This window comes from Anabrus simplex, chromosome 2 (genome assembly GCF_040414725.1).
Source record: "Anabrus simplex isolate iqAnaSimp1 chromosome 2, ASM4041472v1, whole genome shotgun sequence".
NCBI classification, from domain to species: domain Eukaryota; kingdom Metazoa; phylum Arthropoda; class Insecta; order Orthoptera; family Tettigoniidae; genus Anabrus; species Anabrus simplex.
The window spans coordinates 1,144,699,972-1,144,716,764 of record NC_090266.1 but is presented as its reverse complement, the minus strand read 5'-3'; the positions used below and the strand labels follow the sequence as shown (position 1 = coordinate 1,144,716,764).

Here is a 16,793-nt window from a genome sequence, read left to right as displayed (position 1 = left end):
CGACAGAGACTTTACTTTCAATTTCGAAAAACCGAGCTCGATAGCTGCAGTCGCTTAAGTGCGACCAATATCCAGTATTCGGGAGATATTAGGTTCGAACCCCACTGTCAGCAGCCCTGAAAATGGTTTTCTGTGGTTTTCCCATTTTCACACCAGGCAAATGCTGGGGCTGTACCTTAATTAAGGCCACGGCCGCTTCCTTCCAACTCCTATCCCTTTCCTGTCCCATCGTCGCCATAAGACCCATCTTTGTCGGTGCGACGTAAAGCAACTAGCAATTTCGAAAATCCCGCATGCAATGGCTAGGATTCAAACCGCGGCCGCTTTGGTGAGAAGCTAGCACGACGATATTCGCTACCATGCCCATCCCTTCTCTTCCATCAAACACTCCTTGCCACTGTATTAAAATACTCTGCAGAAGCAATAAAGCACCATATTTTGTCCCCAGCATATAGCAAGATATCATGTAAACCACATGCTTATATTCCGTTTGACATAACTTTCGTGAAAACGCCGGTCATCAAGAAACAAAGACGTAACAGTCCTAGGAATGTCACTAGGTGATTAAGTCTGGGCTGCAGGGCGAGATGATCGATTTGTTTCCAGCCAAATATCAAGGCGAGATTCCGAGATTGCAGTCGGGCACTGACTTGAGGAAACAAAACACCGTGAGTAAGCAATCCACATCTTTTGTTGTGGATCGCACGACGCAGTTCTTTCTGTCCTTCAAAATGCTGCCTTTGTTGATTGTTAAGCTTGTACGGGAGAATTCACCTGCAAGGCTCCTTTATCTGTCCTCCAAAAAAAGAAAAGGCGCACATGATCATGCAAGTTAAAGTGGTCTACTTGAATTTTGTCCTTGTCGGTGATGACGGGCTCTCCACTCCATGGTGTGTAGCTTCGATTCACCCATGCCTCATTACCTCCAAGAACTCATCCACGTTGTTCACTGTATCGTGTGAGAAAGGCCAACACACTCAAACCTGAACATCTTCGACACTCGGTGTGTGTGAAACTTCTAATGCCCACGACAGACAATTTCGTTGCGAAGTGACTGAAACGTTCGTGAAAAAGGAAAGAAAAGTGATGTAATTGTGAATCGTCTCTCACGAGCACTCTGTTCAAACGTATGCACAATATCATTGCTGATCAATCACGGAAGGTCTGCCGGTTGTTCACTGCTCGTCATGCACATTTTCAAAATATTCTTCACCGGTGAATCGCTTGTACAATTTACGCCACACAAAATAGGCAGTGAATGACTTTCCATAACTTAATTTCAAAGAAGGGATAAAGAGACCTACTGTCCAATGCTGGCTTCGTGACCCCCACCCCGAGGTGAAAAATGAACGAATGAATAGAATACACGTTTCTCCCAATCACGGATAACCACCAACTAGGGAGAGATAATTTATTGATGTATTGATGTATTATAACTTTTCTGGAACAACATATCAGAATGAAAAGTTTCATTTAGCTCAACTACTGGAGCAGGGTGGGAAAGATGTTCAACTCAGTCTCTTTTTGTTAGCGGTTTAGCGTCGTACTGACTCAGATGGATTTTCGGCGACAACTGGATAGGAACAGCCCAAGAATTTACTAGATGAGGTAAAGGGCAACCACGGAAAACCACCTCTCGAATGTAAACTTGCAGATATAGGGCGCATTTCGGTCACTATAACAGCCGTCATCTGCCTGTCACTTGTATACTTCTTTGGGTATCGATTTCTCGAATTGGGTTCAGCCAGTGTCACCGTAGCGTACTTGCTTTGCGCGATACTGGAGGTCTGCATTCAAACCTCTCCCCTGGCGAAGTTTTATTCTTCGATTGGAGCGTCTATGCCATTCTTAAGCCACGTACAGATTTCGCGAACAGTGCCGCGCAAAGCCCATTTGAACTCGCCCGTGAAGTGACCTTATTGGCAAAATTCAGCAGCTGATAAAATGACGGTGTGAGATATCGAATTATTCCTTTCAAATTATTCATCACCATGACCAGCTCTTTAGCGCTGATAAACCAGGTTCACGTTGTTTGCTACCACTCCGTATAGAACCCAGCATCCAAAAGTTTATGAAACATGCCGTAGTCAGACTCTGAAAAAATATGAGGCGACTATCGGAAAACAGCGTCCATGGCTTACCAATGAATGAAGAAAACTCTGTGCGTAGGCGCACAAGTGTGACTGCAGTACTGCAGCAACAGTATTTGTGAAAGGAACTTAACTTTCTAGACATAGTCTACATACAGACTAAATAAAATCTTTAGATCACTTCTGGTGTCTGATTTCTTATACTAGGAAAACTTAGAATCTGCCAACTGGGGAGCAGGTTTTAGGGTAGATAATATTTCAAAATCACCGAAAGGACTCAGGTTTATAGGAAAAGATAGAGTTATTTTACTTTCTTCCTGTTTGTCTTGCTTAAATGGGGAAAAGTGCATAACCAACATACATTCGAAATGTATAATTTTCGAAGTTATTTGTTCTATACATTTTCTGTTACGATAAAGTGGTTTGTCAAAAATGGACTGTCTCTACAAATCTACAGAATTATTATTATTATTATTATTATTATTAGTACACTGAAGAAAATGGAAATTGCAACACCCAGAAGGAGTGGTGTTACATTGCTGCAATTGAACATGCAGGACGAGTGTTCGGTTGTGATTCGATTATTACACTTTTCAGGTCCCTCTGACCGCAAGTTTGGAGAACAATCAATACAGGATGTGCCCACCACGAGCTGCAATACATTGATGAATTCGTCGAGGCATGGAGTCAATAAGGCCCTGGATCGCTTCCTGAGGAATTGTGGCCCATGCTTGCTGCACTGCACGGGTCAGTTGTTTCAGAGTTGTGGGTGGCTGAGGACGGTTGGCCAGTTGTCGACCCATCATGTCCCACACATGCTCAACAGGACTGAGGTCCGGGGATCCGGCGGGCCATTCTAAGGTTGTGATGTCGTGGAGAGCTTCTCTGGAGATGCGTGCAGTGTGATCCCGGGCACTGTCCTGCTGAAACATCCCATTAGCAATGTTCGCCATCAGAGGGACAATCACTGGATTGAGTACCCTATCAACGTACTGTCAAGCAGTCATAGTGCCCTCAACAAGCACTAATTGTGATTTCACATTAAAGCCAATAGCTCCCCAGACCATAATGCTTGGTGTTGGCCCTGTGTGCCTCTCGACAAAAAGATCTGGGTGGCCCCTCTCCGCGGTACGTCGGCGCACACGATTCCGGCGATCACTGCGGGCAAGACAGAAGCGCGATTCATCACTAAAGACGACCCTATGCTATTCGTCGACCTACGTCGATCTTTCTCGACACCAGGCCAGCCTTACACGTCGCTATTGTGGGGTCAATAGAACACCTTCTGCAGGGACACGGGCTTGTAAGCCAGCTGCACGCGGGCGATTACCAACTGTTTGTTGTGTAACGTGGGGTGCCAAAGCTGCTCGAATTTGCGCTGCTGTTGCATGGGGTTCCATCCGGGCCATCCGAATGATGCGGCGATCCTCTCTCACAGTTATCCGTCGCACTAGGCCTGTGCCAGGTCTACGAGTGTGGGTACCTTCATTTGACCACTGCTGCCATACACGTTGTACCGTAGATGCCTATCGGCCAACACGTGCAGTGACAGTCCTTAGCGATAATCCTGCCTCACACAGCCCAATTATCCGAGCCCTCTCAAACAGCGACAATTGTTGATAGCGTGCTCTTCTCTGTCGTCGAGGCATGTTTGACGGGGAACACTTCACTGCACAGACTGCAAGTCAACTACGCTACACCAGAGTCCGTATACTGGAGTTGATTCCTCCGCGACCAATCACGTGGGGAGACCTGTCGCAACAATCCAATGGGTCTGAAACTTCGATCGTTTACATACTTACATGGCATCGTTCCATACAAACGACCAATGCCTTCATGGTGCTGCAATTTCCATTTTCTTAAGTGTATTATAGAAGACAGGACAGAAGGGAAACGTAGATGTGGGTGGAGAAGATTGTGGAGTTTCCGACAATGGTTCGACATCCATGATACCACAACTCGGATACAGGAAATACAAAATAGGAAACATTACTCAATGATAGTCGCCAAACTTCTACGAGGAGACGACGACGACAGAAGAATAATAAAGAGAAAAAGAAGTAGAAGAAGAAGACCATCGTTACGCTTAATATTGTGGAAATGCTTCTTCTATCCATTTAAAATAAAACAATGGGTTTGTGTGTGACAGTACTGTAGAACATATTACATATTATGAATATTATGGTTTCTTAACATTAACTGATGAGGAAGTCCTCGTCCTCACTATCCATACACTGTTGCAGTCTATATCATTAGTGCATATACATACATTTTGGCTCCAATTAAAACTTTCTATTGATACACTGGATAGTTCTGAAAATGTTCAACGTAATATACAAATTAAATGCTGAGACATGCAAGTACATAAATCCAAACCAAACCCCATGGCCCTACAGTCTGAAAGGTCTGAAGGGTTGGCGTGAGGAAGGGCACGCGGCCCTAAAACAGGGCCAAATCCACATGTGCGATACAGTTCGCCTACCAAGCGACAGCTGCTCAGCCCGACGGCCTGCAGATTACGATGAGACGCGTGGTCAGCGCGACGAATCATCTAGGCCGTTATTCTTGGCTTCCTAGACCGGAGAAAGCTGACAAAGCATTGTGTTGTTAAAATATATTAGTTCAAAAGAATAATTCTCTTGCTGCGAAAAGAACATGAATTCATTAACGTAGATATCATAAACAGATACCAATCACTAAATTTTTTTTTCTACTTGCTTTACGTCGCACCGACACAGATAGGTCTTATGGCGACGATGGGACAGGAAAGGGCTAGGAGTGGGAAGGAAGCGGCCGTGGCCTTAATCAAGGTACAGCCCCAGCATTTGCCTGGTGTGAAAATGGGAAACCACGGAAAACCATCTTCAGGGCTGCCGACAGTGGGGTTCCAACCTACTATCTCCCGAATACTGGATACTGGCCGCACTTAAGCGACTGCAGCTATCGAGCTCGGTCACTAAAATATTAATGCAAGTATCAAAATCGTCATGGCAAGCTGGAAAATAAAGCAAACAAACAAAGAAAAGGAAAATTTAACCCTAATATAAACCACCAATGGGCAGGCAAAAATTTAATACATGTGAGTGTTGCCCGAACCATCGATGGTGCTTTCCAAGGGTCCAACCAGTCTCTCCGGCTGATGGTTTAACAAATGAGCAAAGAAAGAAAGAAAGAAAGAAAGAAAGAAAGAAAGAAAGAAAGAATAAACTATTGCTTCCAACTTACAAAATTCTGCAGTATTGCTTGCACATTAAATGGGCGGATCGTTGTTGAGCAGGGGTGGCAAAGACAAAATTACGCCTGCAGTCGGTGGAGGTCTAATAGTTACAATAATAATATAAAGATGCAATACTACCTTTTTGTGCAGATTATAACAGGAACAGGTCTCGGAATGAAGACTGGGTACAGTAACAATTATTTCTGTCTTAACTTCATCCTCCCCGGTACTTTCACTCTTATCACGAATAAAACTATTAAAAACTATAATTCAGCACATCGTCCGACTCATTGGCTGAATAGTCAGTGTTGAGGCCTTCAGTTCACAGGGTCCTGGGTTCGATTCCCGGCCGGGTCGGGGATTTTAATCGCGTTTGATTAATTCTTCTGGTTCGGGGACTGCGTGTTTGTGCTTATCCCAACACTTTCCTCGTCATATTCAAACAATGCCCTACACTACCAACCACCACAGGAACATGCAATAGCACATTATTATTATTATTATTATTATTATTATTATTATTATTATTATTATTATTATTATTATTATTACAGTATTATGTTTAACGTCTGTTCTACGTGCTAACGGCATTAACAGACGTCAGAGTGTAGAGACATTGTCCCGCAGTAGTACTTTAAGACTCTGGAAACTAGAGACACAGAGTTATCGCATTTAAACTCCCTTCGCATTTAAACTAAGGACCAACGACTAACCTATTGCACCATCAGCGTCAGTCAGACTCTGCAACAGTTCGTAAAAATGAACATGATTCTTCCGTCCACAAATGAAGCTGGTCTCGATGCAAGCAAATCCAACTGGAAACTAACTAGTATCCAAGCCTTAAACGTGGGATTTTATTTATCTATTAGCGTGCGGGAGACCTGCTCAACTCGGGGCGTAGCCCGGAGGGGGGGGGGGAAGGTGCTGGGGGTTATAACCCCCCCCCCATGGAATTTTTACAAAAAGAAACTATACATAAAATGACAAACGGTAAACTAAATAAACATTCAGAGACATAACTGTAGAACCAACATATCTGTAATGTATTTGTACCAGTGTCATGCATGCACCTTCAATGTGTTCTACCATCATTTTGTAACTATAATCCTCTCCCAACCCAGGCCCATCGGACGATCCTACTGGTCAACTGTACGACAGATGTTTGTCAACGACAGCAGAAGGAAAGTAAGTATGGGAGAATTCAGAACAAAAGGTGAATCTTAGATACAGGAACCCAGTGTCTTGAGAGACAGGCTCCTGAACAGAGACAAGCAAAAGCACGATGTCAAAAACCTTCCTCTATCGAACTCCTCGCTTAGCTCAAACGATTGTGTGCTCTATGTACAGACCGAACTACGGTATCTTTCGAAATGTCGGTTTCAGAACGACAAGAACAAAACAATTTAGTGCAATTTGCAAATCCTTTTACTGTAAACATAGTGAAAGTAAGACTAGACTATCGACAGGAAGTTGCTCAACTGCAAGACGACATCGTAAAAAGCAGCAAGTATAAATATTGTATTGGTTTAGATATTTTAAAAAATATATTGACCCCATAAATACCCACTGTTCACGTCATTTGCTGCCAGACTCGTACCCGCATTTGTGATGTTGACAGACAACCCCTTTGTTCTCGGTAACTACTGTACTACGAGGGAACCCTAACTTTACCCTTCCATTCTGTATCGAGCGTATAGTATCTACTGTAAACAACACGCTATTCATTTATGACGTTTCGCGACCACAGCATGTGAAATTATAATAGACAGGCCTAGCTTTAGAACGTTGGTGAAGAAACATCATTTTGCTGAAAAACCCAAGATGAGAACATACTTCACAAACACAAGGGTAACTTAGCAATCTTGAAGGCTCAATACATTAACTGAAACAATGATGATGGTGATCTCTTCGATGTACTATTTCGGACTGCATTCAGATGTAGTGGATTATTATTATTATTATTATTATTATTATTATTATTATTATTATTATTATTATTATTAATTGAATTTATGTGACTGACTGTTACCGTTTGTATCAAATAAGTGGAAAAAAATGAAAAAGTTAAATTAGATATTCAAGGAAGAAATCTTAAAATTAATTTTAGAAATAGAACAGTAATTATTTTATTAAGTCGAATAGTAACAAATCACACGAAAAGGGAACGTCAGTCCCCTGAGTAACAGGATACTTGGAAATGTAGGCCTTGATTAATCCACTCTCAATTTTTTTCTGCTTTACGTCGCACCGACACAGATAGATCTTATGGCGACGATGGGATGGCAAAGGCCTAGGAGTGGGAGGGAAGGAGCCGTGGCCATAATTAAGGTACAGCCCCAGTATTTGCATGGTGTGAATATGGGAAACCACGGGAAAATATTTGCAGGGCTGCCGACAGTGGGGTTCGAGCCCACTATCTCCTGGGTGCAAGCTGACGGCCAACTCGCCCAGTAAATCACGAGATCAGCAGTATTTCTGTCTGTTAGGTCATCAGCCCAGAGACTGGATGGATCCCCACGTAGGAAAATCACAAAAATCAAAGGCAGCACCACAATGAGGCGTACTAGGCAAGACGCGGAGTGAGTTAGTTTGCCATTGCTTTCCTCACTGGAACAGAAAGTGCTACAGTATGTCAGCACGACTGACACTATCAGCAATACCTTTCATGACACTCAGACGCACGGGTTGTGCTCAGAAAGTCATTACTCAGTATCGCCCACACCCCAGCAGCTTCCATACTGTTGCACGGGTGAGACTGCGACTTCAGTGGAAGCTACATTTTGCTGATGGATTCAAAAGTACTGTATCCATCAAGAAATGGCAGTAGGCAATCCATTGGAATTACTGGTTAATTTAGAGAGATAAAATACTCAACGGCATCAATTAATGGCCTATATCTCCATTTTGACAATAATTTCCCACCAGGACGTTTCAACTACTAATGTTTTTATATTACAATTTGCTTTACGTCACACTGACACAGATAGGTCTTATGGCGACGATGGGATAGGAAAGGGCTAGGAGTGGGAAGTAAGCGGCCGTGGCCTTAATTAAGGTACAACCCCAGCATTTGCCTGATGTGAAAATGGGAAACCACGGAAAACAATATTCAGGGCTGCCGACAGTGGGGTTCGAATCTACTATCTCTCTAATGCAAGCTGACAGCTGCGCGACCCTAACCGCACGGCCAACCTGTTCAGCAGTAATGTTTTTAATAGACGCCGAGTGTGGGAATTTTATTCCAGAAGAGTTCCTCTCAGTGTCCGTACTATACCGACACGAGGCTGGCGTATCTGGGCACCTTTAAATACAATCGGACTGGGTGGACGTAAAACAAATTATTATTATTATTATTATTATTATTATTATTATTATTATTATTATTATTATTATAACGTCGCTCACCGGGCTGAGTGGTTCAGACGGTTAAGGCGCTGACTTTCTGAGCCTAAGCTGGCAAGTTCGAATCCGGCACAGTCCTGTGCTATTTGAAGGTGCTCAAATATGTCAGCCCCGTGTCGGTAGATTTACCGCCACGTAAAATAACTCCCGAGGGACAAAATTCGGGCACCTCGGCGTCTTCGAAAACATTAAAAGTAGTTAGTGGGACATAAATTCAATAACATTATTTTTAACGTCATTCACGAACAATTATTATGAGTTCCGCCTAGTACATGCAGAACAAGGTAGATGCGTGTTGCTACTTCCTTTATTCCAGGAACACAATGAATGGGTATTCTATAACCGGCAAATTTAACTAGACTCGAAGACCTTGAAAGCAGTAGACTACGGGGACCCCTGCCGTGGCAGAACTAAACGGACTTCAACAAATCCGTAAAAGTTACGTACATTACGAAAGTCGCGACGCCTCTACCAGGCAGCGCCGTCTCGTCAGAAAAGGGAGGTGAATGTTCAAGACGTCAGAATGCTAGCTGTGTATCCATAAAATAAAATTACTTAATGTCCTAGTAAATCTAAGGACACGGGTTTCTCGCATATACAAATTCTTAAATTAAATCGACTGTGATCTCGTAAATGTGAACGCAGGAGGCGAGCCCTTTACGAGTTCCGCTACTCAGCTGCCAGAAAAGAAAGGGGCGGTATCCCGAAGAAAAGTGCCAACCTAGCTTTTGCCTAGAGTTCAAATAAAAATTGCAAAAAAGTATCGATGGTTACCGGTCACCTCAATCTGACCTAACGACATTGGTAATTATGTGAATGTTTTTTTTTTACAAATTTCGGAGGAAATGCTATAATACTACTACTACCACTATTAATCCAAATGACGATTGGTAGTTGTTGTTATAAGGCGCTACATTATACCGTAAACAGCGTTCTCTTGAATCATTAAACAGTGAGGAACAAAAGAAGAATTTGAGGTGGAAGGCTAATTGAATCAAGTACTTTGCCGAGCGAGTTTCCTACGTGGTATGAGTCTTTTTTTTTTGCAAGCCGCTTTACGTCGCACCGACACAGGTCTTATGGCGGCGATGGGATAGGAAAGAGATAGGAGTGGGAAGGAAGCGTCCGTGGCCTTAGTTAAGGTACATTTGCCTGGTATGAAAATGGGAAACCACGAAAAACCATCTTCAGGGCTGCCGACAGTGGGGTTCGAACCCACTATATCCCGAATACTGGATACTGGCCGCACTTAAGCGACTGCAGTTATCGAGCTCGGTGGTATGAGTCGTGTAGCTGTACGCTTGTATTCGAGAAATAGTGAGTTTTAGGGGCGGAGAAAGAGTCTGAGATGTTGAATCAGGTAGCGAGTAAGTTCTGTAAGATTATAAATGGGTTATGAAATTGTACAGCAAATTGTGGAGTACAACATATGTGAAGAAAGTACTCAAGATGACATTCTTAAGAGAATTTTGAAATATTGGTCAAGATTGAAAAGGAGAGAGATTGGCCAGCTTCTGCAGATTGCACATCATCAGAGAGACAACATTCAGGGAGTGAGCATTGGCTAAACTAAAGTTAAAAGTATACTGGACAGGTTGGGATTCGGAAATATTGGGAGATGGACCTCGAGAGGATTGAGGTATCGACAAGTAAATACATTATTACACGACTTAGAGATATTCAAAAACAGTGGTTGGTGTCCGAATATAGGATCTTCTCACAATTCAATTGGATAATCACGGTATGTATATACATATTCTGAATGTCAACAGAAGACTAACACGACGTTTGATCTGGTGGTTGAGGGGAATTTGTAAAAAGAAGGGATGAATTAGGGAAAGGGATACAGTAAGGTGCTTTCTCTGTAGTGAACATAGAGAAGAATTTCACTTGCTGCAATCCCGTAAAGAAACCCTACCGGTTAGAAGGAAATTTATGAATAGTAATGAACGACATAAGTCAGGATGAGAATGGCTATAGAATTATTAGGATCATTAACAAAAAATGGTCTAAGCCTAGTAATTTGAGTAAGTTATTAATTGCAATTAGATAATAATAATGTTATTGTTTTTACGTCCAACTAACTACTTCTAAAGGTTTTCGGAGACGCCGATGTGCCAGAATTTTGTCCCGCAGTTCTTTTACGTGCCAGTGAATCTACCGACACGAGGCTGACATATTTGAGCACCATCAAATACCACCGGACTGAGCCAGGATCGAACCTGCCAAGTTGGGGTCAGAAGGCCAGCGCCACAACCATCTGAGCCACTCAGCCCGGCAATAGTAATTAGAAATGTATACACAAGAAAGTTGCAAGATCCTGTAATACATGTAGAGCAGACTACGGCTAGATAGCTAATGTGCGAGCCATGAATTTGTTAGTACAAGAATCTGTCAATAATAATAATAATAATAATAATAATAATAATAATAATAATAATAATAATAATAATTTAGATTTGCTTTACGTCGCACCGACACAGAGGTCTTACGGCAACGATGGGAGAGGAAAGGGCTAGGAGTGGGAAGGAAGCGGCCGTGGCCTTACGGTACAGCCCCAGCATTTGCCTGGTGTGAACATGGGGAAACCATGGAAAAGCCACATTCAGGACTGCCGACAGTGGGGTTCGAACCCACTATCTCCCGGGTGCAACCTCACAGTTGCGCGCTCCTAACTGCACGGCCAACTCGTCCCGTCATTATTATTATTATTATTATTATTATTATTATTATTATTGGGCACGACTAGTTGCATCTGAGTGTTATGAAAGATGTTGCTCATAGGGTCAGTCGTGCTGCAATAGCACTTTCTGACCCAGTGAGGAAAGCAATGGCAAACTACCTCACTCCTCGTCTTGCCTAGTACGCCTCATTTTGGTGCTGCCATTGGTTTTTGCGGTTTCCTTATAACTGCATAACCTTTGGCGGTGCTATTTGAGGATCCAACCAGCCTCTGAGCTGATGACCTAACAGACATTATTATTATTATTATTATTATTATTATTATTATTATTATTATTATTATTATTATCATTATTATTATTATTATTATTATTATTGTGTTGCCGTTGTTGTTATTACTAAAACAAAAAACCAAAACCCCATGGCGCAACAGCCCCGAAGGGACTTGGCCTACGAAGCGACCGCTGCTCAGCCCGGAGGCCTGCAGATTATGAGGTGTCGTTTGGTCAGCACGACGAATCCTCTCGGGAGTTATTCTTGGCTTTCTTGAGCGGGGTTGTTATTACTCCTTAATGCAATTAATCGTCAACTGCATGTAATGGGTTCGATTCCAATAGATGGAATGTGTCTTCCTCAGCTGTTGGTGTTCCGGAGCTGTAGGATGAGAACATACATTCATCCATTCATTCACGTATGCATGAATACAATTCAGTGAATTAATTCATGCAGTCATTCATATATTCAATTCATCCATACTGTCTATTGAATGTGGAGGAGAATTTTGAACACACTTATGATAAATAAATAAATAAATAAATAAATAAATAAATAAATAAATAAATAAATAAAGAAAGAAAGAAATAAATAAAGAAATGTTCATTCTGTTTTAAGAACCCGCATGTAATGACCGGGTTTCGAAACGGGACGCCTCTGTGAAAAGCCATGAATGATGTCGCCTCTCTTATTTTCCCATCTCAGATTATCAGATAGGCAACGTCCTCTAACTTACGTAACGAGTTGACCATGGACCAGCAGCTGAGTCTCATCAACTTCATATTTGTCCTGAGGCACTCAAAGCCAGTTCTACACTTCTCGGTTAAAAATACAGTGTAGTTTAAACCACTCAGTATAAAAACTGTTACCGTCAGACCGTTTACTACCGGAAGAGTTCTGGGATATGGAGTGCGTTACGTGCTCAAAGGCACGTTCACAACTAAACAGGGCACATCACCGCTGCAGACTTTGCTGCACCAAGCATTTGGATCTGCACGTACAGTACGAAGAATGGTCTATGTTCAAGACTTGACAAACCTATTAAAAGTAAAGCGAATTTCTCGTTCTAAATATTTGGATACCTCAATGAATGAAGGCTATTTCTCTGGACCAACACATGCTTGTTGACCTCATTGACGCAGTTCGTTACTCGTTAGCCTTCCGTTTCCAAGATAGTTGGTTCGATCCTAGCTGAGGTCGGTGGCACTGACGTGTTTTTAAATACAACTACTCCAAAGAAATCAAAGAAATCAAAGAAATCCTGAACACGTCTTCAAAAAGCTGGCGTCCGTTACGACCGTTAGCCTTTATAACGCACGTTAAACAAAAAAGACGACTGTTCGTGCTTCGACGCGAATAGAGAAATGTGTTTGAAAGCACATACTACAATGTAACTGGTCGACGGAGAAAAAAAAGGTAGAATATTTTGTACCTGTAGTGACTTTTCAGGAATTCACACAAATACAATCCGGGGGTGTTGGCAGTGTTGAAATAAAAAAGTTGAAATTATGTTTACAAGAAGTAAATAAAAACATTTCCTAGCTTTAGAGAAAAAATAATAATATCGTGGAAACCGTAAAATTCATTTCTACTTTCTAACATGTCGCACGGATTTCTGCACGGTTCTACTAAGTTAACTGCTATCCTGAGAAGGCAGCACCAGCTAATGTTAAGGAAAAAAAATTATAAACCATTTGATCTTGGCAGTTATTACCTCATGAAAGGGACTAGGGACATCATGATCAAGGACTCCACGCAGGCTACTTAGAGCGTGTAAATCTGTTTAAAAAGCCCTGACTTTTCTTGAGTATGTGTTTGTAAATAATTTGTGTTAAGAAAAAAGCGGCCATGGCCCTTATGTTAGGTAGCATCTCGGCATTACATTTCATTCACACCAAAAAAAAATTCGTGTGATTCGATTTACGGTGAAAGAAAAAGTTTATAATTTCATCTGGAGTTACAGGTAGGAAACCAAGGAAAAGCACTTCTAGGGTGACCGAGCGTGGGATTTTAACTCATTTCTCCAGGAGCGTTCCCTAATTCCCGAGATTGAGTTCATCTTCTATTTGGACATCTGCAAGTCAATTTCAACATCAGAATGAGTACACAGACGATGAAAACCCGCAAAAAGGCCAAGACGAAATATATTAAATATTACGTTAAGAACAAAATTGCGATAGTAGAAAATATTTCCTGACTTGTCTTGGAATAATGAGAAGAAATATCTTTAATGACAATGTGAAAATCAACTGTTGAGATTTATGGAAGATGCCGAAATTCAAAAACTTACAAGAAAATCGCGTTAAAGTTATTTTATGTACCCCAGGTATGTACTGATCAACATTATACAGTATAATAACTGCGTACAGTTAAAGCCTGTGGGCAGCTACAGCAGCGCGGAGATATTCTCAAAACCATGTTACTGATATACAATCAAGAATGTTAAATGTATTGCCGCACTAACATAGGAAAAGGGTACATTTCATTAACATTGTTAAATAAAAATAAAAATCGCTATCACATTAAAAAGACAAATAGTATAAATGTGGAAAAAAGTAGCAGTTATCAACTCTTCAAAAATCCCATTATTTTGTTAATTCATTTCTAGAGAATTACTTCGCTGAGGGCGATGGAATTGTCATATTTTGCAACAATAATTTCATTATTCATCCAATTTTCCCGTATTTACTCATTATAACAAATTTTAAATACCCACATACTGTACTGTCTCAAGTATAATAACGAAGCCGCAGAGATGCCCTTGACTATCCGTGCACAGTTTCTTTCAGACAAGTTCATACTAAAGCAAACTCACACTAAAAATTCAACAGTTCTAATACCTCTTCGCAGATTACAACATTTAGCAGACGATCAAGACCGGCTTTCTTTGAATCAAAGATATCTCCTGCTGCAAAGTGTCACATATATAGATTCACTACTGACCCAAAACTGTCAGAAGAGTGTGGCAGACGTATATGATATTCCATTTGAACACGGCATATGCCCTATGGAAGTGGACAGATCACTAACATATCTACAAAAGGATCACAGATTGGCGCAGTTATGTCAAGAGGATTTGACTCTCCGGTATCCTTCGTCTGTTAAAATTTATACTGATGGCTCAAAAATACCAATAAGTGGCGTAGGATGTGCATTCTATTGTCCTGATCAACATGAAGCTCAAGGTTTTCGTTTGCCAGAACATATTTCTATCTATGCAGCAGAAGCTATTGCCATTATAGAAGCGCTCAAATATGCCAGACGATTCTACCGTAAGAGTATCACTATCCTTACAGATTCATTGAGCGTCCTTTCCACACTATCTACACCACTTATCCTCCAGAAACCCAATATCTACCATATCAGTATTATTCAAAAAACATATGAACTCCAAAGACGCGGTTCAAGGGTAAACTTCGTATGGGTACCAGCCCACATCGGGATACCCACATAATGAATATGTAGATGACTTAGCGAAGAAAGCATGTGTCAGTGGAGAGGTCCTGAATACTCCCAGCAACTTCATGGATTATACAGTGATTATGTTCCAACGAACCTATAGTCAGTGGTCACAGAAGTGGGAAGAAACAAAGAGCCACAAAGGTAAATTTTACTCAACGATTGAACAGAATCCCCCGCGACGTCCTTGGTTTGCACAATGGAACACTCAACGACGATTCATCTCGACTATCACCCGAATGCGCTTCAATCACGGAAGTTTTAGAAGTCACCTTTATCGCATCAACGTAGTGGACACACCATACTGTTCCTGTGATGGTCAGTCGATTCAGGACTCGTTTTTGCATGTGCTCATTACCACCAACAACAAAATGTGTTTCTTACAGCTCTGCTTCACGCTAAGCAACAGTTACCAACCTCTGTAAATACACTACTGGTGACCAAAAACAGAAAAGTGTATACTATTATTGGGAACTATTTAACAACAACTTGTCTACAAATTTGATTGATTTTTTGTGAAATTATGTGATTTCAATGTAATGATGTGCAACATCTATGTCTTTTATATGTATATGTATATATTTCACACTGTGACAATTACTTGTAATGAATTGTAAAGTTCAAACCAGCGTACTGTAATATCCAGGTGGCTGTTTGGTCTGTAACTGATCTAAAGCCAAATAAATTATATATTAAAAAAAGTATAACTCTCACCCGAGCGTTCACAGTAGTATGGCAATATGCCTAATGCATACTTATTCCAAGTTTCAGCATGCACTTTCAAATTGTGTATATTGTTTGTATTTTTCCACTGCGTAGTGTTGATAAGGAGATGATTACCTTGTGAAGAACAACCTTCGTATATCAACGTCTGTGGTACCCACCAAGCATACAGCTAGAAGGTCGATGCATATATAGCTACACCGTACATCCAAAAGTTTCAGAAAAACACCAAGAACACAAAGAAAAAGGGACTTTAATGAGATGAAATGCGATGGTGTGAAGTGGCATACAATATTATGGACCTATGTTAAGCCAAATTAATATTTATTTGATTTCTCTGATGAAGTAATTCAACGGAAATCAAGTATTTGTTTAAATTGCATTAACTCTTTCCAGCAATAGCAATTGCGTGTTATAATGCCCCTTCAATTGTTATAAATTTCATGAGACGCTGGAAGTTCCCAATTTTGCCTTGAAAAGGGAATGTTTAACGTGCCAGTAAATCTGCTGACATTAGCCACATCTATTTAAGCATCCTTGAATACTAATCTACAAAGCTAAGATTCGAACCCGAAAATTTCAGCGTAGAGAAAAGCGCCCAATCAACTAAGTGACGCACCCTGTCCCTTGAGAGACAATCTTATAGAATTACAGATAACATTATTATATATATGTCACTAGATTAATTTTCGTACGAAAACATGTTTCTGGTGAAGATTTCTACAAGTTACGAAACTTCCATAATGACTGGGGGAAAAACTATATCAGAAGTGATTGCTAATAAATCTTGAATCCTCCTTTAACTAGTGAGAATTCATTAAACACGTACCAATCATTCTAACGTAAAATGACGTCAATATGCCACTTAGTACTTAATTTATGGGTTGTCTCTCCAAAAAAAACAGAGCAAAATATTACATCTAGTGGGTTCCTTGTATCAATTAGGA

The 16,793-nt window shown here is 41.1% G+C and overlaps 1 protein-coding gene across 3 annotated transcripts in view; it reads right to left on the bottom strand.

Moving 5' to 3' along the window:
- IP3K1 (inositol-trisphosphate 3-kinase-like protein) overlaps positions 1–16,793 on the bottom strand; it is an 803,184-nt gene that overhangs the window by 327,826 nt on the left and 458,565 nt on the right. The window lies entirely within an intron of this gene.